Source organism: Sapajus apella, unplaced genomic scaffold (genome assembly GCF_009761245.1).
Source record: "Sapajus apella isolate SASKATOON/1434 unplaced genomic scaffold, GSC_monkey_1.0 scaffold24, whole genome shotgun sequence".
NCBI lineage: Eukaryota > Metazoa > Chordata > Mammalia > Primates > Cebidae > Sapajus > Sapajus apella.
The window spans coordinates 25,769,615-25,789,502 of NW_022436964.1; the positions used below are offsets into that span (position 1 = coordinate 25,769,615).

General features: G+C 35.9%; 1 protein-coding gene across 43 annotated transcripts in view; it reads right to left on the reverse strand.

Moving 5' to 3' along the window:
• Nucleotides 1–19,888, reverse strand: part of PTPRD (protein tyrosine phosphatase receptor type D) — a 2,321,819-nt gene that overhangs the window by 1,412,471 nt on the left and 889,460 nt on the right. For all 43 annotated transcript variants that reach the window (XM_032290736.1, XM_032290738.1, XM_032290724.1 and 40 more), the window contains one exon: nt 19,042–19,083. The gene's annotated coding sequence lies outside the window, so the exon portion shown is untranslated. The remainder of the gene's footprint in view (nt 1–19,041; nt 19,084–19,888) is intronic.

A 19,888-nucleotide genomic window follows, 5' to 3' on the forward strand; every position in this document is an offset into this window, starting at 1 on the left:
GAATGGCATCTCAGCAAGGGTGGCCCAAGCAAGGTTTTCCTACGGTATATTCTTTCTACCATTCACCAGTGAATTGCTGGTTCACTGCTATAAAATACTGGGTTACTGTGTTTTCTAAACTCGGTACATATAAAGATAGTGTGGCAATGATCTTCTATGTCCTATTACTTTTATTTACTTTCTATTACGTCTCTGTCCTCTGGACTTTTTAAACAGTGGAATCTTACACTAAAATATTTGTGTATTTGCATGAATGTTCACATCAGCATTGTTCTTAGTAACAAAAACAATAAAAAGGGGCAATGATCCCTAGACATGTTTAATAAATTGTGCCATATTCCATCAATGAGCTATTGCTACATAGATTAACATGGACAATTCAGAAACCAAGGCAATCAAAATAAAGAAAATAGAAGATTTGTCCAGTGTGATTCAATCTATTTTGAAAACAGAGAAAAATAAACACCACATTGTGAGGAATACATACTTAAATAATAATGACAGAGAAAAGCATGATGGTGTTTACCTCAATGAGGAGGAGGACTGCTGAGGTACTGAAGGAACTATAATCAATTTCAATGAGTGACAGCTGCTGAAGTCACCCACACTACTTATTAGAGCAGTTAGCTGGCTGGCTAAGCAAGTGAAAAAATTATTTTAGACTTTAATTTCTTTGGCCTTTAACTTACTTTGGTCTTTGATTTGATTGGATTTGTACATAGCAAAGGGATTTCATTTGGCGATTTACGTCAACCTCTGGAAATTTAATAATGAAAGAGATATAGTGGCCACATTTGGTTCTTTCAGTATCAGTGACATTATATTATTGTCTGCATACTGATATTCATTTATTGTGAACTATTATAACCTACATTTGACAACATGGCTGGTGGTAATTTGAATTGGGAAAAATCAGTAGCATGGTAAAACCCAACAGAACCACTACCTGCAGGTTGTGGAGTATAATCTCCGTTCTTCCTCTTTCCTCTGGTTTTCATGTCTCCGTTAAAACATTCACCTGGTCTTCTCTTTACTTCTCTGATTCTAAAGTTTGGCAGAAGACCCTGAGCACATCCAGTTCAGCCCCCTCTTGACTCCTGCCTCTCCCTATGCCTGTCAGTTTTACATCTGTTTCTCTGCTGACATGTGATCAGGGAGGGGGCAACTCAGTCCTGTTGGGGAGGCCTTTCCTTGTTCAGCTACAGCAATAATTAGGTTGGCAAGTCAGCTTAACTCAGTGGTAGGGTATTAGGCCTTTTTGCCCACACATTTAAAACCACATTTTCCAATCATCTCTATAATAAAACTATGTGACCTCCATTTGTCTGTCTCCTGAGTCTTAATTCTGAAGTGATTCCAAGCTCAGGAGGGGAATAACAGGGGATTATTTATTGATCCCCTAAAGCCTAAGAGCAGTGACTATAATAAAACACTGGATGACATCATCAGATATTTATTATTATCAGATCAATCATTGTTTAACAGTCTTAATTCCTTTCATGACTCCACAACAAGACAATATTCTATATAGAATCCACAGAATGTACACACCGCAGGGTCAAAGAGTTATGCCTTTTCAATAATAAATCATTTTTTTCTGTGTTCCAATTGTTTTAAGGAAGGAAGGCCTCAGGAAGGGATTTATATTAAAAGTCTGACAGTTCATGTGGAAACCTCATAAGGCAAAAGTTAGGAGTATAGTTATTAGAACAGCTGTCAGGTTAGTCATGTTTCCTGCCTCTGTTCTCCCATCATCCATTAAAAAAAAGGAGGAGGAAGAAGAAGAAAAACAAAGTTTCATAAAGTTGAAGTTGGATTTAGCTAAGGTCACTTGAAATAACTAGCAATATTTTTTTCACTGCCTATATAAAATAATAAAAGATGCTAGTATGTTGACTCGTGTGTGGAGCTACTTGCACAGCCTTCATAACAAAAGCTCTGGGATTTTGAAGATGGGTATTTTAATTGGTAACAACTATGAAAAATCAACTTTTGTATGATTAATGCAAATCAGTTTTACTTAACATTACACCATTACTTATACAAATTGCAAAGGTTTTGCCAATATGCCAACTCCTTTATTGTTCTCTGTAGTGCATATCCTAAATGCAATCAAAGGTGACGATTATTTAAATGTTTTAAATTTATTCTAGCAATTAAGTACTGAGTATCTATTATTGAAATGCTCAAAAATAATGTGAAAGGTAATCGCAGATTTTAAAAATTGTCTTTTTTTAATCAAGCAATCCAAAAAATATAGCTGGAAATAGAGATTAAACATTTAATCTATAGCACCATTACAAAGAAATTAATAGACTCCTTCAGCTTAGACATACGCAAACCATGATGTCTATACCACACATTCTCTTTGATGAGAAAACATGGTCCAAAACTCTCTTTGTTTTACCGAATTCTGGGAAAAGACATCTACTTGCTTTACCATAACCAATCTCAGCAAGAATTCTTTAAAGCAAAGGGTGAGCAAAACAGATTAACATTAAATTGTAACTTGAAACTCTGTAACTTCCTAGAGGACTGTACTAGGGGCGTGTGTGTGTGTGTGTGTGTGTGTGTGTGTGTGTGTGTAGTTTCTTCTGCAGGTTGCCTTTTAACAACATATAAGGAATCTTAAATAAGTGAAACAATTTCAACCACTAACAAGATATCCTGAGGTGAAGAAAACTATGAACTCCCAGGACTCAGGGCTTAATAGAAACTTTTCTATTTAATCTCTAAATTTTGTTTCTCCTTCCCTAATTCCTGAAGCCTATATGTTTCCTCCAAAGGTCCAAGGTTCTTCCTGATTCCATTTCTGATTAGAACATCGAATGGAGGTGCTCTGGGCAGAACAAGATTAATGCGCAGCCATTCAGCTTTACAGGTAGCAATCATTAAAGTACATTAAATCACTGGAGAAAAAAATCAGAAATATGGTGCTTAATTTTGATTTTCCAGTGCAACTTCTTACATGACTTCAGAATGTTCATGGGCCCTCTTCTGCCACAGCAGATGGGTCCTTGAATGAAGATACAAAACATGCGCACTCATATCCACATAATAAAACCAACAGAAAAGTGCTCATAGGTGCTGTTTTAAAATCTCCACCAAGTAATGAACTTTTAAAAATAAATATTTTTACAAGTAAACCCCATTATTAGACTTCCTAAAATTACTATATGTCCCCTGGAAGAGGACTTTGGGTCCAGGCTTATTTATTCATTTTTTTTTTAAATCACTGCTCAAATCTTGGAGACATTAGGAATTAATTTTGATGAGTAGGTGTGAATTCCAACTCCACTACTGACTGGCTTAATAACTCCAGACAAATTAATCGAACATTAGAACCTTAAGTTAACTCATCTCTAAAATGGGAATGACTACCTGTTATGAATTGAATTATGTCACCCTCACAAAAAGAGGTGTTTGAAGTCCTAACCACAGTACCTCAGAATGTGACTTTCTTTGGAAAGAGAAACTTTAACAGAGGAAATCAAATTAAAATGATGTCATATTGAAATAGGATGGGCCACTAATCCAATATAACTAGTGTCCCTTTAAAAAGAACATGTGAAGAACAGAGACACAATAAAAATGTCATTGGAATTATGCAACTACAAGTCAAGGAATGCCAAAGATTGCCAGCACAGCATCAGAGCTGGGAGGGGGCATATCTCATCTCTAGAGTTATGAAATCATAAATTTCTATTGTTTAAGCCATTCAGTTTGTAGTATGTTGCTATAGCAGGCTTAGAAAACTGATACATGACTCAAAAGGTGATTGTGGGGTTTAAATAAAGTGATTTATAATATGTGACAAAGGAAAAGCTCTTAATAGATTATTATAAAAATAACAGTGGTGGGATATTTTGAAACGTAACCAACTGGCAGATTACACAACTATATTCAATTTATTCTTCATGTCTATTTTTAGGATTTTAAATATGAAAATATCCCAGTGGTAAGGCAGTAGAGAAGAAGGAATTATAAAAGGGGAGATACATTTCACACCAGTGCTAATTGTTTCAATCCCCTGTAAATGATTTGGCAGGAGAGGAGGTTGGAACACTTAGCTAAATTGAAGTTTGGGGATTATCTGTGAATTTAAAGTATCCATGCCATTTTGGCCCCTATTAGCACAAGTAATTGAGGGGAAAATCTTGCCAGTTATGCTTTTCCATAAGGCTTAATGTGGACTTCGATATTTAAGTAATTCATTAGGAGGCTTAAATGCTATCATGGAACAGCGTTAAAGAACGTAAAAGATCATCTGTGACCTTCGTTTTAGAGATGAACAAATTCAGACCCACAGAGGTTATAATGAACTCAAGGTTATACAGTTTACACTGAAAAGCTGACACTGGAATCCTTGTTACTAGTTTTTTGCAAAAACGAAGTGTGCCTTTCCGAATTCTGTGTGATTTTCAGAATCCTGTGGGGCTTTTTAAATTATCAGAACTCCAACTCTGCACATGGAACCTTAAAACCAAGATTGAGGGGACTCGGATCTAGGGAGAAGAAAATGACATTGTTTAACATTTAAACTAAAGAAACCTCAGAAGTTTCATTTGAGGAAGGAGATACAGTGGGGACAGAGGGCGATTATTTTTACACTGAAATTATTAGCTGTATACACTTTTAGAAAAATCTTTTTACATTGTTTAGAAGATCCATTAAATATGGCCTGGCACGACCTTTCTAGGAAAAGCCATTAAAGTCCTAAATGGTATTTAGAAATGCTGCTACCTCAGATTGAGGTCATTTGCATTCTATTAGAAAACACACAGCATACTTTGCTTTGCAAGTTCTCTGGAATGGCTGAACTCTGGCCTCTTGCATGATTTTGCAAATTCTGAGTGTACTTGTTCTCTACTTAACAACTAACCCCACTTAAATTAAAGCAAGCTGCCCCCTTTCACCTCTGGTGTGCTCTGCTTTTAAGTATGCCGTCTGAGTAGAAATATTAGACTTTTAATACAACAACCTTTGTTTCATTGCATTAGCTTTTTTCACTTTGGTTTATTATTTTATATTTTCAGCTTGTATAGGACATTTCCATGTTGTCTTGCCCCAAGGATATTACCACTGTAATTGAGGGGCCCAGTACAGAATCTATTCCAGAAAGAATCATTCAGTTTCATTTTGCGGCTTCATAGCCCAGAACCAGAACTTTTCAAAAAACACTCAATAACACCAATACAGGGACCCCTCTGGACAACATATCAATTCGTATTATGAAGTGAATTATGGCTGGACCCACCAGAGCTGGTATAGTTAAGTGTCTGTCAGTGTTTCCATTATATGTTGAGGGCTTTGTTCTTGGTTGCAAAAATACCCTTCAGGCTAAAGCATACAAGGCTAACGTGGGGAGTGACTGTTCCCTTTGCTTATTTTTTACCACTTAAAAACACTAGCTCTCTTTTGTGTCTGTTTGTTATACATTTTAAAATACAGAAAGTTTTGGTTTTATAAATAAACAGGCTGCCAGAGTGATGGTTGTTTTAATGGGGTGAGCTTACGGTTTGAAAGCTCGTAAGAGTTGGTGTGATCAACATTGTTCATCTTGGAGGGTATCAAGGCTTCAAAAATGCAGGCCCAATGTGTTGCAAGTGCTCACTGAAAATGACATCTGTTAATTCTTGGGCCCCTAAATTTTAAATTCGGAGGTCTCCATTTATATCTCAGATGGAATATGACTGCATTATGTTTAGGATTTACCTTTGTCTTCCCTTTTCCATGCCCCTATCCTTACGTTGAATCCATGTGAATTCTTCCCTTAAGAACGTAGCTCAATTTTCCTATTTTCTAAGAAAACTCCTCAGATTTCTTCAAATAGACTCAGGAGTTCTTCCTATAAGCTCATTAGATCTCCTAGATCCAAAATAGCCGTTGTTATATTAAACCATTTGTCAGTGTGTCTTTTTCTTTACCAGGCTGGATGATCTGAGGACAAAAACTTTAAACTATTTATTAGCAGAATGTTAGACATATTAAATATGCTCAGTAAAAACTGGTTGCTTGGATGGATGGATAGAATATGTGTTCTATGAAACAAGTTAATGACAAGGGAACTAGAGGAATGAAAGAGTCTTTGAAAAATGGACTATCTTTCACATGACTTCCTGTTTCTAGTTTTCAAACTTCCTGAGAGTACAAATCCTTATATGCCTAGTAATGAAGAATATCCCAGAAAATTGGATGACATGTAAACTCTTACAGGAAGAAATATATGCAATGGGATTTGCTGAGAAAATTACTGTTCAAGGAGCTAGGAGATAAAGTGTGTGTTCTGGTTTAGTCACTGACTCTGTGACCCTCTTCAAGTTACTTAATAGCTCAGTGATTCCATCTCTCTGCAAATGGTGATAAATAGTTCTTGACTGCTTCACAAGGATGTTTGGAGAAAAATGCTTTAGCATCTTTGAGACATTTTCTTGAAAATAACAAACTGCACCTGTTACATATAAATATACTGATATTGCATGCTGTGTACTAAATAATTTATTTTTAAGAGCACTATTTTGTTGAAATCACATTAATCTAATCACAAAGTATAATTGGAAGATTTGATTCTTCTACTGGTACTGAGTAGTGGGACTATATCTATTCTAAAAAGAAAATTTATGTAAAGTAGATTGTTCAATTGTTTCTACATTTAGCATGTGGGAAAAGTCCACGTGATTGGTATGCTGGATAAGTTGTCATGTTCTTCTGTCTAAATCACCAAACACATTTTCAAGGAAAGGTGCTAAGAAGAATTACCGATGCTTTTAGAAGAAAATGATGGAAGAAATTATTTTTTTTAATTTTTCCAAACCAGGTTAGACTTTAAGGACTTGAAAGCTCCCAGTGTTTCTCAAAGGATAATCTGTAAATCATCTGCTTTGATATAACCTGGAACACTACTGCAGAGTCACAGAGCCCATTCTGGATATAAGGAATAAGACATTTGGAGGAGATGTCCAAGCATCTGCATATTAAACAAGATCTCAAGGTGACTCAGGTTTGAGAACCCCAGTGAGATCTTGCACCTTTTGGTTTTGGAGGCAAATGAAAAGAGTACAGACTGTAGACAATGATCAGGAGATGAATGAACTTCCCAGTGTATGTACATCATCTCCCTTTAAAATCACTGAGTTGTTAGCTTTTGTAGAATTTGGGAAGGAATTCAAAATCAATTAATTGTTTTAAAAGGAAAGATTGGGAACGACTGTACTACAAAGACAGGAAAAAGGAACTGACAGCTTCAGTTTGTTGTATGTTACCAGAGTTTAAGGGTGAATTGTATTTTTGGAAGAATAAAGCAAAGCTCCTGAAACTCTTCCTTATTCTTTCTTCCTCAGGTTTTTGGAGGCAAGCTGATCTGCTTAAAGTTCATTATCAGTTTGATATTTTTCTAAAAGTTTGTGCTTCCAGCAACCATGAAGAAAAATTGGGTAAAATATCAAATACAGTACAGTTGTAATCCATCGCTCCCATTATTTGATACAGCTCGATTGCTGATTGCTTTGTTTCTGTTGGTAAGGTAGCATATAGACAGGTGCAAATTTAAACAATTATATAAAAGAATACAGAGGCAAATGAAAAACACCCAAGGTTCTGATACAATATAGGAATTACTGCTCTCATTTCGGTAAAAATACTTTTAGACCTATCTACTCACTGTCAAATAATATTCAATTTATATAAAACTATACCTATAATTAAATTAAATAATTATAAAACATTTTATAGTTTGCTTTCCGATGTCAATGACACTTTTAAAAATTTTACAATCATGAAAACCAGTCTTATCAAGTGGAAAGTAACTAGACGTAGGTTAGAGCTGCTGTCAGTTGTTTAATCTCCTTTAATTCTAATACTGAAGAAATGCATTCCCCTTCATAAAATCTTTATATTCCTCTTATTTTTGGATTGAGAATACCTGGAAAACTCTCTCCTTCTCTTAACACCTCTCTGTTCTAATACTGACTTGAGCCACTTTAGCAAAAATATTATGAGGAATGACAGATGAACTAACTGAGTTCTAACTGTGAGTTTTCAGGAGCATCAGAGGATTACATGGGATTCCTTAGCTTCTAAAGAAGACAAAAAGTCTATGGCTTCTCTCTCAGTATTTGCCTGTTGCGATGACTTTGATCCACACTTCCTGGAGAGTGCTTTCTAAACACTAGTTCCTTTGGATTCAAAAGAAAGCTAGACAAATTTAACATTTTAACATTTATTTAATTTTTGCGATGGTTTAAGTTCTTTTTATTGGTAGCTTTACTGAATGCTTACAACCACCATATAAGGTCATAGCCATTTCTATCTATATAGAAGTAAGTGAGAAACTGAGCCTCAAAGAGGGTAAGCAGAACATCCACACCATTTATTCAAGTGCAGCAGATTGGCGGTGGGCATTGGAAGAATGGGGGACAGCTGTTTAATGTATACAGAGTTTCCCTCTAGGGTAATGAAAATGTTTTGGAACTAGATTGAGTTTGTGAATACATTGTGAATGTACTAAATGCCAATGAACTGTTCACTTTAACATGGTTATTTTTATGGTATATGAATTTTTTCTCAATAATAAAATTAGTCGAGCAGGCAATTAAGCCCTGTCACATTCCAGAGAACACACTCTTAAAAATTACAAAATACTGCTTCCTGTGTGGTAAGGCTAGCTCCCTATTTTTCTAGATAAAACATTAACTTTCTACTGAAGAAGTTTTCAATGTCCTTGTTGTACTAAAGACACGCTACATCTGCCACAGGACCATGTGGTACATACGGGTGTGGAAGTGGTGGTTTTCAAATTACTTTTTCGAAAAAGCTCATTTTACCTGGAAAATTTCTACAAGAATGTGTTTCATAAAACATTTTTATAGAATCACTTTCTTCAAAGCAATGAAAAGAATGTTTATTATAGAATTATTTTATCTTAGACGGTTTACTTAATATGACAGGAAAACTTAACAGGAATTCAGGCCCTGTAATAAAGATTGGGCAGTGTACCAAGATGCCCTATTCTGATTGTTCATAATAGAAAAAGTAAAAGTTCAAAGGAGGCTAATCAATTTTACCTTTTATTCTCTGCTTGAAAATATTTAATATTTACTCTTCAGTTAAGTTTCATGCAAATAGCAGCTCTGCTACGTGCACATAAAACTGTTTAAATTTCATGATAAAACACAAAAGATGTAAGGAAGTATGCATTGGCATCTGCAATTTTTAACACAGCAGCTTCTGGGCTTAAAGAAGTCTTTCATAAGCAACTGAAAACACCATGAATTTGAAAAAAACAAATTGATCTTTTATGTAAATTTTGTGGTATCGCTTTTGTTCACTTTCTCAGTTGGGAAGAAAAACACTTCAGAAAAAGTTATAACACTTGGAAATTCAGAAAAACAATTTATTATAACATAATTTCTTCTTTGATCAAAACCACCTTATAAGCCAATCTTCCCATTCTCTCTTTTATATGTTAGACACCAGAATTTTATAGAAAGGATAAGGGCATTGGGATTAACTAAAACTGAGTTTGCCTGTCACCTATTATGTGTTCTATTATTCAGTTTCCCATCAAAATATAAGATAGGATATGCCTATACTGTAGAATCTTCATCACAAATTCATAAGATATACATGTTAAGCCATTCTTCCACAAATGTATGTACTTTTAAGAATCTTGCTCATCATAACTAAGAATTTTGACTCCCCTAATTTTTGCCACCCTGTCACTATTGACTTCACTTCCTTCTTTGCACATTGTGGAGCCCAAATGAAGCCATTTCCTGGATGCTTTTGGTAGAATCCTCCAATCTCTGATCTAAGTTATAATTATTACCAACTTAGCAGTGCTTACATTTGGATAGTTCCATTGCCATATCTACTAGTGAGCCTTTCACATTGGTGGGAAAAAGTCCCCAAATAATTCTGATTGGGTGTATTGCAAACACACCCTACACCCGTGGGCTATATTTGAACTGCTAAGTTCTTCATAAGTGGCAAAAAAAAAAAAAAAAAAAAAAAAAATTGCCTTCTCTCATAGCAGACTTTCTCTTTCTTCCTGAACAAAAACATCATTTATTTCCTTATAAGAAAACAGACATTATTAAATGTAGCTCTTACTTCCATTCACTTGGCTTTTGTATATTTTTATTCATGTTTACTTTTAAGGCAATTCTTATTTTATTAAAGCAACAGAAGCCATGTACCTTCTCATGTGTGAAGACTGTTATACAGCGACTTGTGATGGTGGCTGATGAGGGGGAGGGATGGGCAGGAGAAAGTCAAACCTCAGCCAGCTTTGTCACATTAGGCAACACTACAAAAGCGCCTTCAAGAAGTAATCTGAAGAATCACCAAATGATTGTGAGAGAGGCAGCATGTGAGCTTCAGCTTCTCAGAAAGCACATAAGACCAAAGATACAACAGTGGTGACACCAAAAGAGGGTCAGCACTTGCCAAGGACAGTAACATACGGAAGGACTGTATCCCTACTTCCTCCCTTGCCTCAACCAAGACAGAGAGCAGGGAAGTAGAAAAAGATGTGAGAAAGCAAGGATGCTTCGGAACCTCCCACCATCCCCTGACCCCTACTCACCTTCAAGTCCATCCCACTACTCCCACCCCTATATATTCAAAACAACTAGAACATGAAGTCTCTCTTGTGTACAGACAAGGGGAGTATCTCTGAATCAAATATAAGGTTGAATTTTTAAAATAATCAGAATCCATTCTTAGCAATAAGACACTTCAGTAACAAAAGTGACTGAAAACCTATAGAATCATCTAATGTGATTAAGGTAGCAAGTACACGACCCAGTAAGAAAGGAATGTTGTCAGAGAAGGGAAAGTGGTGTTAAAGAAAAAAAGTCATCATTTTACATGCTCGGGATTTCAGACTTTTTATCAAACCAATTTTGATGATCCCCGTGGTAAAATAATTTTCAAAAATAACCTATTCCTTAATTTCTATCTTTGAGCAAGTAGGTCCCTAGCTCCTTTTTCACAGACAACTATTCCTGGCCTGATGCCCCTGAGATCCTATAGTAATACACATACGGTCCAGCCTGTGTTCAGTCAGTCTGCCGTGGTAATGGGTGTGTTGGTTATTAAAACACTAAACAACTTATACACCATTGGTAAACAGGCACTGACAGACACAAACCCCACCCACCACTGCTCTTGCAGCCTTGGTCCTCCTCCAGGAGCCCCCGCAACTCAGCAATTCAAGTGTTAATGCTAGTACAGCTGAGGAGCCTCCCAGTCTCTGCTCCATTGAGTGGACTTCTGTTTGGTTAGCACCAGTATTTTATTAGTTTTAACTTTTAAGTATAAACTCAGTCTGTAAGATAAAATTCAGAAAGTGATGCAAACTTCTTCACTCAAGGTCTGTCTTAAATGATAAATTGTTACTTCGTCACTGGATCTCCTGCTATAGACAAATGTGCTCTATTCTTGCTGTGCTTTCAAATTTATCTTTCTTTCCTTTTCCTCTAACCTGGTGGTGTACATTTTGCCCATGTTAAACTTCCAGGACTGCCTGCTAAACTAGATTGCTAAGACTGTCTACTGCTTGACATTCCAGATAATGCATTTTCCCACTGATGTTTCTCAGTGTCTTGAGGATCTCGTTACAAACTGGATATCATGACCCGATTTCTGTGTGTAATCTGAGTTCCTGATTGTAGCCTCAGTAAGTTTTTCCTGTCTCCCTGTGTCTATGGCACATACCAAAAATACATTTAGTTTTTTTGTTACTGAAAACATTCATACATCTGACTGAAACAATTCAAATGCTGGTAGTAGTTAAGGTTTATGATAGGTGAGAAAACCTTAGCATTTGACATAAGACAAAGTCCAGGAAATACAAAAGTATTTATTTTTATACAGTAATGTTTTTGAGGGTAAATATTATTTAGTATTTCAAGGAGACATGAGGCCTTGATATTTTTTCCCTCCAAGACCTGCTCCAATACCTTCACATGTTCATAATCTTTATTTCTACCCTTTATTGCTTCTCAGGACTTTGGACTTATATGTACAGCCTCCTGATTGTCCAGACTTTAGAGATTAGACTGTGGGGAAGGATACTTAGACTTACAAGGTGATAGCATTTTATAGAACTTAATAAAGACAAAAATGATTACAATGGGCACAGGGTAAATCTGAACAACATTGGTGGTTTATCTCAATTTCAGTATGCTGGTTGTGATATTGTACATAGTTTTGCAAAATGTTACCATTGGGGAAAACTTGGCAAAGTGTACAAAGACTCTTACTTTATAACTGGATGTGAATGTAAAATTATCGAAATCAAAATTTCAATGAAATAAAAAAAAAAAACTATTAATTATCATGCCCCCAAATCGCCTGTTTTTTTTTTTTTTTTCCCTCTCTATTTCTACATAAACTGAACAGAATTACTCCCAACTGCTTACATCAAAATCTGGGGAATTATTCCATGCTCCTCCTCTTTCCTCTGTATTTTGATCTTTCAAGTTTGTAAAACATATTTCTATATTCATTGCTTGGGGACACTGGTCTGCTTGGGCTGCCTTAACAAAATACCATAGGCTCAATGACTTAAACATAAATTTATTTTCTCATAGGTCTGGAGATAGAAAGTCCAAGATCAAGTGTGGCAGCACCACCTGTCTAGCTAGAGGCCAGGGTCTGAATTCCAAGGCTATAGAAGACCCCACCCTTACATCTCTCCAGGGCAGTCCTGCCCTCAGGCCTCTGAACAGAGGTTTTCTGGCCTGTTGAAACTGAGGCAGTAGCCTTGATGACTTCCCTCATGCAAGAATAGTGCATGTTTGCAGACAAAAAGCCCTATTGTCCTGTCAACTCCAAGATCCTTTCTTCATTTTGCCCCATCTATGTTCTTTCAGTGAAAAACTGGCAACATTTCAGCTGGTATAACCCCAAAAGCTCTTTTTGAAATGACAATCTAGCCACACTCTTGGGTGTTCTCTTCAGAGCATACTGTCTCATTTTGGCAATATAAACAGACTGAAAATTTTCCAAATCTTTAAGTTTTGGTTCTTTTTGTTTTTCTTGCTTAACAATTTGTTCTTCAATTCCTCGCTCTCCTCTGACATTTTGCTATAGCAATCAAAAGGAGCTCAGCCACTCTTTCAACACTTTGTTCTGAAACCTCTTTAACTAAACATCTGATTTCATTGCTCACAAGTTCCACAAAACACTAGAATGCAATTCAGCCAGGTTCTTTGCTGCCTTACAACAAGGATTGATTCTCTTCCAGATGCCACTGACATGATCCTCATTTCTATATAAGACTTTATCAGACTCACATATTTCTATCATGCTGCTTAGAACTCTTCTAACCTTTACCTATTATCAAGATACAATGCCACGTTCATATTTTTTGGCATTAGTCATAACAGCATCCTATTTCTTGATGTCAAAATTTGCCGTCATCAGCTTGAGTTGCCACAATAAAATACCACAGAACAAGTAGCTTCAACAAATGAAATTTATATCTCACATTCCTGGAGGCTAAGAAGTTCAATACCAAGGTGACAAGGTAGATTTTATTCTGAAGCCTCCTCTCTTGGCTTGTTAGTGGTTGCCATCTTGCTTTGTGTTCACACGATCTCTCTTTCGTGTGTACACAGAGGACAGAGAGAGATCTCTTTCTCTTTTCATACAGCCACCAATTCTATCAAATTAAGACCCTTCCTTTATGGCCTCACTTAACCTTAATTACCTCCTCAAACTCCTGCCTTCAAATATAGTCACATTGGGAATTAGAGATTCAACATATGAATTGTAAAGGGACACAACTATGTCCAAAGCCATTAGTTTATTCCATTGCATGACAATTACCACAAGTTTAGAAACTTAAAACAATATACATTTATTATCTTAAGGTTTCTATGGTTAGGTCCAGAAATAGCTTAGCTGGGATCTTTCCAAAACTATAGTCAAAGTGTCAGCTAAGACTAGATTCTTATCTGGAGTCTTAGCTGGTAATTTATCCACTTCCAAGTTCACTCAGATTATTGCCTGAATTTATTTCCTTATACCTGTAGGATTACGAGCCTTCACACCTCTTGCTGGTTGTTGGCTGAAGGCCACTTTCAACATCTAGGGGCCACTCTGGTCTCTTAGAGACAGCCAGTTTCTTGCCATGTGGCCCTCACCATAGACCATCTCACAACATAGTGGCATACTTCTTCATGGTCAGGAGGAGAGCAGGAATGTGTCTACTAACAAGATGTAGTCTCATATAACATAACATAGGAGATTGTCATTCCATCATCTTTGCCATATAACATGACATATTAACAGGAGTGACATCCTGTACCTTTGCCATAGTCAACTGGCTAGCAGCAAGTCAGAGGTTCTGCTCCCACTCAAGGAGAGGGGGTTACACATAGGTATGAGCATCATCAGGCAAGCGTTATGGGAGATGTGTTGGAGGTTATTCAATGGATTCATCATATAAAATATAAAACACATGAAACTTTCAAGAAACAATAGAAATTACACATATGTATGCAGGGTTCAGCCCTGCTGGGTCTAGAGGGTATTCTCTACAGGTGGGGAGATGAGAGACTGTAGAAATAAAGACACGATACACTGAAATTAAGAGAAAAAGAGTTGGGCCCAGGGGACTACTACCACCAGTACATAGAGACCAATAATGACTGGACACTCTTACTTTCATCGGGTACAAAACAGCGAGGCAGGGTACGTAGGCTGAGTTCTCCACAGTTTTTCATAGGGTCAAGCAAATCACATGTCTAAGGAACAAGGGGCCCAGGGCTTGCAAGTAGCCAAAGGAGGGGAAAACGAAATGCGTCAGCACTTTATGTTATGCCCATCAAGAAAGAAAAAACACTTCAAGAATTATGCTATTTCTTCCTATCTACAGAAGAGGAACCAGGTGCCGAAGTTGGAGTGAAAGCAGACACAGATTGTAACAAATACAGCACAGCACCACACAGAGACAATGAAGCCCCAAGTACCTGAGGGTTGGGCTGACTGATATCAGTCCTTCCTCAAGAGCTGGGAGAGTGGAGTGTTCTCCCACTTGCCCAAGGACAGGGGATATTTGCTGCCATGTCTGCTGAGTAGTGGGTGCTTCCCCAAGCACTGGCACTACAGTAGACATTTTAGATGCCCTCCAGCAACCATTATGCAGGTGTGATAGAGGGCTTCGGTTTTGGCATTCAACAGGTTGTCCCTGCTGATCACCATCAGTTGATGTTCAACAGGTATAAATGTTCTTGCCTCGTGGCCACATTCCATAGTGTTCCTTATCAGTCCCTGACCACAACAACCCGAAGTTCCTAGAAGATCATGCATAAAGTACAGGAAAGCTGTCATCAAGGCTTAATTTTCACTAAGATTAAGATCTAATCACTCATGCTACTTATTCCTAACTATATTCTTCTTTTTATATTCTATGTATTAAACAGGAGCTGGCCGAGGCTTCAGTCTCCTGCTTCAGCACTTATGAGACTTTCCACCCACAGTGTATGCCCATGACATAAAGATAATAACTGTTAATAATAATGGGTGTGTTCCTTTTCAGTCTTTTTCTAAGCACTTTCCTGAAACCCTGTCCCCTAACAAAAGCACATCAAATATATAACTGGTACCCATAGGTATCTGTTTTACATAAGTATGTATAAAAGGTGTATGGTATTATAGTAATATGTCATAATTTTTTAAAAACAGTCTTCTTTAAAAAATCTTCAAAATTATAATTTTAGTAACAGTAAAATACCCCACATTTTATCAACTCTTATAAAACCTTCCTTATTATTGTTTCCCATTATCATGTTAAAAATAACAATATGATAAACACATCATTCATAAGTCTTAGCTCTATAAAAATAACCTAACTATAATCTAAATCTACATTCAAGAACAAAGCAGGAGGACTCAGCTCCCCAATTTCAAATCTGTACATTTATTGCTACTATCATTGTTTGACAAAAGATTCCTGATTTAACTGCCCTTATTCTTTTTTTGATAGTTTTGGATTAATAAGTTTATTAACTCCCCCGGTGCTTTAGTTCTTTTTATCATATCACAGAATGAATTGTAAATTATATATTTTTAAATAGACACAATCCCATAATTAAATACTATGCATTCTTGACACCATCTCACCCTCATGCCTCTATATATGACTGGTATCTGGCCAGTTCCTCATCATCTTTTAAAACACATGAGGTGTTAACCCCTCCAAGAAACCAGAGTGATTAAAATTTATTTTATATTTGCACGAACCCCATCCCATGAGCAACTCTCCATTGTAGCATATTATCACACTGTGTTAAAAATAATGTATTTACATGTCTCTTCCCATGTAAGATTGTAACTCCCATGAAGGCAGAGAATATATGTTTCTTCTTTGTACATTTAGCACCTAGTGCCACATATGACACATAATCATTTATTAATGAGAGTTGAAAGAAACATTTGAACTAAACTAAAATAGCATAACCATGCTATGGAGTTATAATTTTTTTCTAATCCTTCTACATTTTATAATATAGTGTTCCATCCTTGATCATACTAAAAAAAACTAAAATTAAATCAAATGCACTCAAGATATGTTTGTGAAACATGACAACCCTTTATGTATGACATGTAACTCTTTAAATAAGAAATACAATTTTGAAAAATAAGCAGGAAGTTTGCAAAAACTGTTCCACTTCAAAGAGTGCCCACCTAAAGACAAAGACAAATATCATATATGCTTACATAACTCAAAACTTACAAATGTATATTAGAGTCATTCCTCTTCTATTAAGAGGATGATTGAGATGATTAAGAAGTTTAAAACAAAATCTGATTACAGAAATGGGAAAAAGTAAAATAATACTCATTAAATGTTTGTTATGTAACAGATATAAGAAATTCTTTAGACTAATTTTATCATTTTAATGCCACAACAACCCCAGTGATAATTCTTGATAAATTCATTTTATGTCTTAGGTAGCTTCTCCAGGATTCCACAGCTACTAAGTGACAGACTCATACTTCAAACCCAGGAAGGTCCAATTTCAAAGCCATGATCACCCCACTGCCTCACACTGTAAGAACACCTAGGAAATGTTCTAGTTTTCAATTTATTACCAGAAATGTCATTCTCTGGAATATCAGGAGAAAAGAGTGGTACTGACTAACAGCAGGCTCGAGGTTGAAGCTGCACATCTATGGGAAACTGAGATTATTTGCATTGTGCTATGTTTGATTTAGTCCCTGCCAAATGTCATGCCAAAGCCTTGGCACAACAGAGATTTGTGCCTGGAGCCATTCATTGCCTGCCTGGCATGCACATCAACTGGCTTATTTTCTCTGGATATTCTAAAGTCACATTAGTCTCTTTACAGACAGAGAAGATGACCAAAAAGTTATATGAAAAATAGTAGCAAGAAAATATCTGGGAGAGCTTTCAATGTTATGATCTCAGAAAATTATTAACATGTGCATTTATAGGATGCTTTCTTTTTACATATGACTAACACTGCAGAACATGTACAGTATGTTTTGAGCCAAATTAAAAATATGAGTATGTACAACTGTAATTATCCAAGTGTTATATTTGCATAAAATAGAATAGGCATCGATTACTAATGATAGTATATATGTCTAAATTTTCCTTTTGACTACAAACTATTGATGCCTAACATTTTTTTCAATATAAAATTACTTTAATACAGGGAAAAATAAAGAACAGTGAGTCATCAAGTCATGCATGGGGTTGGAAGAACCTTGAATGGGGTAGCTGATCTAGAGAAGTTTTAGAGAAACTATTATCAGACATTGTGAATCTATTTGATATTTAAATATCTCTATAAAAATGACACCTAACCTTCTCTCACTATCTAATGCTGAAACTTAAGTAAATTCTTTACGTGTTAATTCAAGCAATTTTTCCCCTGCTAATTTCTCTTTAGAGAAGGCCTGTTAGTTAATAGCTCCTGTATGTGATACTTATTTTGTCAGTTGTCATCCTCCTTTACCACTGTCCTCTGGAATCTTAGCTCCCTTACTCATAACTCACAGGTTTCCCTCTATGTAACATTAATTTGTCTTATTCATTTTCTATTCATCTCTCTTATAATTCGATTATATTTCATGATCTTTTTAAGAATCTTCAATAACATCTTTTTTCATAATAGTATTCCAGTTTGAAATAACAGGCATCCTGTATTAACCTCTAACTATTAACCCTATCTTTTATGTAGTATGTTTATATACTGTTTACTGAGCTGTTTATGTGCTTATTTTCCTGATTCCTTCCTCTTTTCAAATTTATTTTAATTCTATATGTGTTTCTCTATTTGTTCCCCCAAAACCTAAATAGTTCTACGTAGTTCTTGCCTAATAATTTAACCTACATGTGTCCCATTTCAGTAATTTCATCATCAGAGTCACTAAAAACATGTTAAACACCTTCCATCAACCTCTGAATAGTTCTATTATTTAACTTGCAAGGGCATTAGTGGCAACAGTTCATTCATTCATTCATTCATTCATTTAGAGACAGAGTATTGCTCTGTTGCTCAGGCTAGAATGCAATGGTGCAAACTCGGCTCACTGCAAACTCCACCTCCCGGGTTCAAGTGGTTCTTCTGCCTCAGCCTCCTGAGTAGCTGGGATTACAGGCACCCACCACGCCCAGCTAATGTTTGTATTTTTAGTAGAGACAGGGTTTGACCGTGTTGACCAGGATGGTCTCATTCTCCTGACCTTGTGATCTGCCCACCTTGGCCTCCCAAAGTGATGGGATTACAGGCGAGAGCCACCGCACCTGGCCAAGAGTTCTTTTAATATAGATTGTATGGATTAAGGCTTTCTGTACCCAGGCAATGATATACGTTTGATAACCAGATTTCTAATTCTAATATTTTCTCACTGTTACAGATTACTAGACAAAAGTGCATTTCCTATGATATAAACATGAACTATAACATATTTCTAAGTATGCAACAGTAATATAATTATCAAAATATTTTTATACTTTATTCATGGAAACATTTTGAAATATATTTTAAACATACTCACCTTTGTCCAAGGCACATTCTGCTGTGGTCTCAGGACAGGAACCTAATACAAAAGAAAGAATATTTCTCTTAATATACTTAATAAATACACAGATTGAGAAATACCAATATATAAAACTAAAATAAGAACAAGTGTTAAACCTCAATTACCGCTCAGTCTGTGTCTCTTCCCACTAACTTCAAAAAGAAGTCTTTTTTCTTTTTAATTAAAGCTCATTAATACAAAAAAGACAGGACACAAATATTCTGTAACACTTCACAATTTGAACCCAAAGTACTTCTGTTCCTTGATGTCTTAAACTTTTCCAGAAAAAAAAGTATAGAAAGAAAGAATATATACAGATATCAATTTTATGCAAAAACTCAAACTTATCACTTTTCAAAAACGCTACATGAATTATTAGCTTCAAATCAGAAAGATGAAGCAGGGTAAGTAGATAATAAAAGCATTATGTTTGTTCATCAAAAAGTGGCAGTGAAGCACTCATTAAAGTTAACAGAGATATACTTTTACTGTAACAATATTTCAAAACCTTTTAGGCAATGAATCTAGAATGAAGGCACAGATAATAGATTTAAATATGTTCTAATTAACTTGAGTACTTTAAACATCAAAAGAGAAAATAGAATTGCTAAGCAAAAGCCCCAAGTTTCTATTATATCTAGTTTGTTATTCTATTAGATGCAGTGCCACCTTTCTAAATATGTTCAGAAACTCACCTACCAAAAGGCACAGATTCTCTAAATCTGAGAGGTCACACTGCAAATGTGATAAATCTAATTACAAGAATTTCAATTAAATGTAGAAGGAATAAAACCACGAACTTTGTTCGGATATTGTGACATTC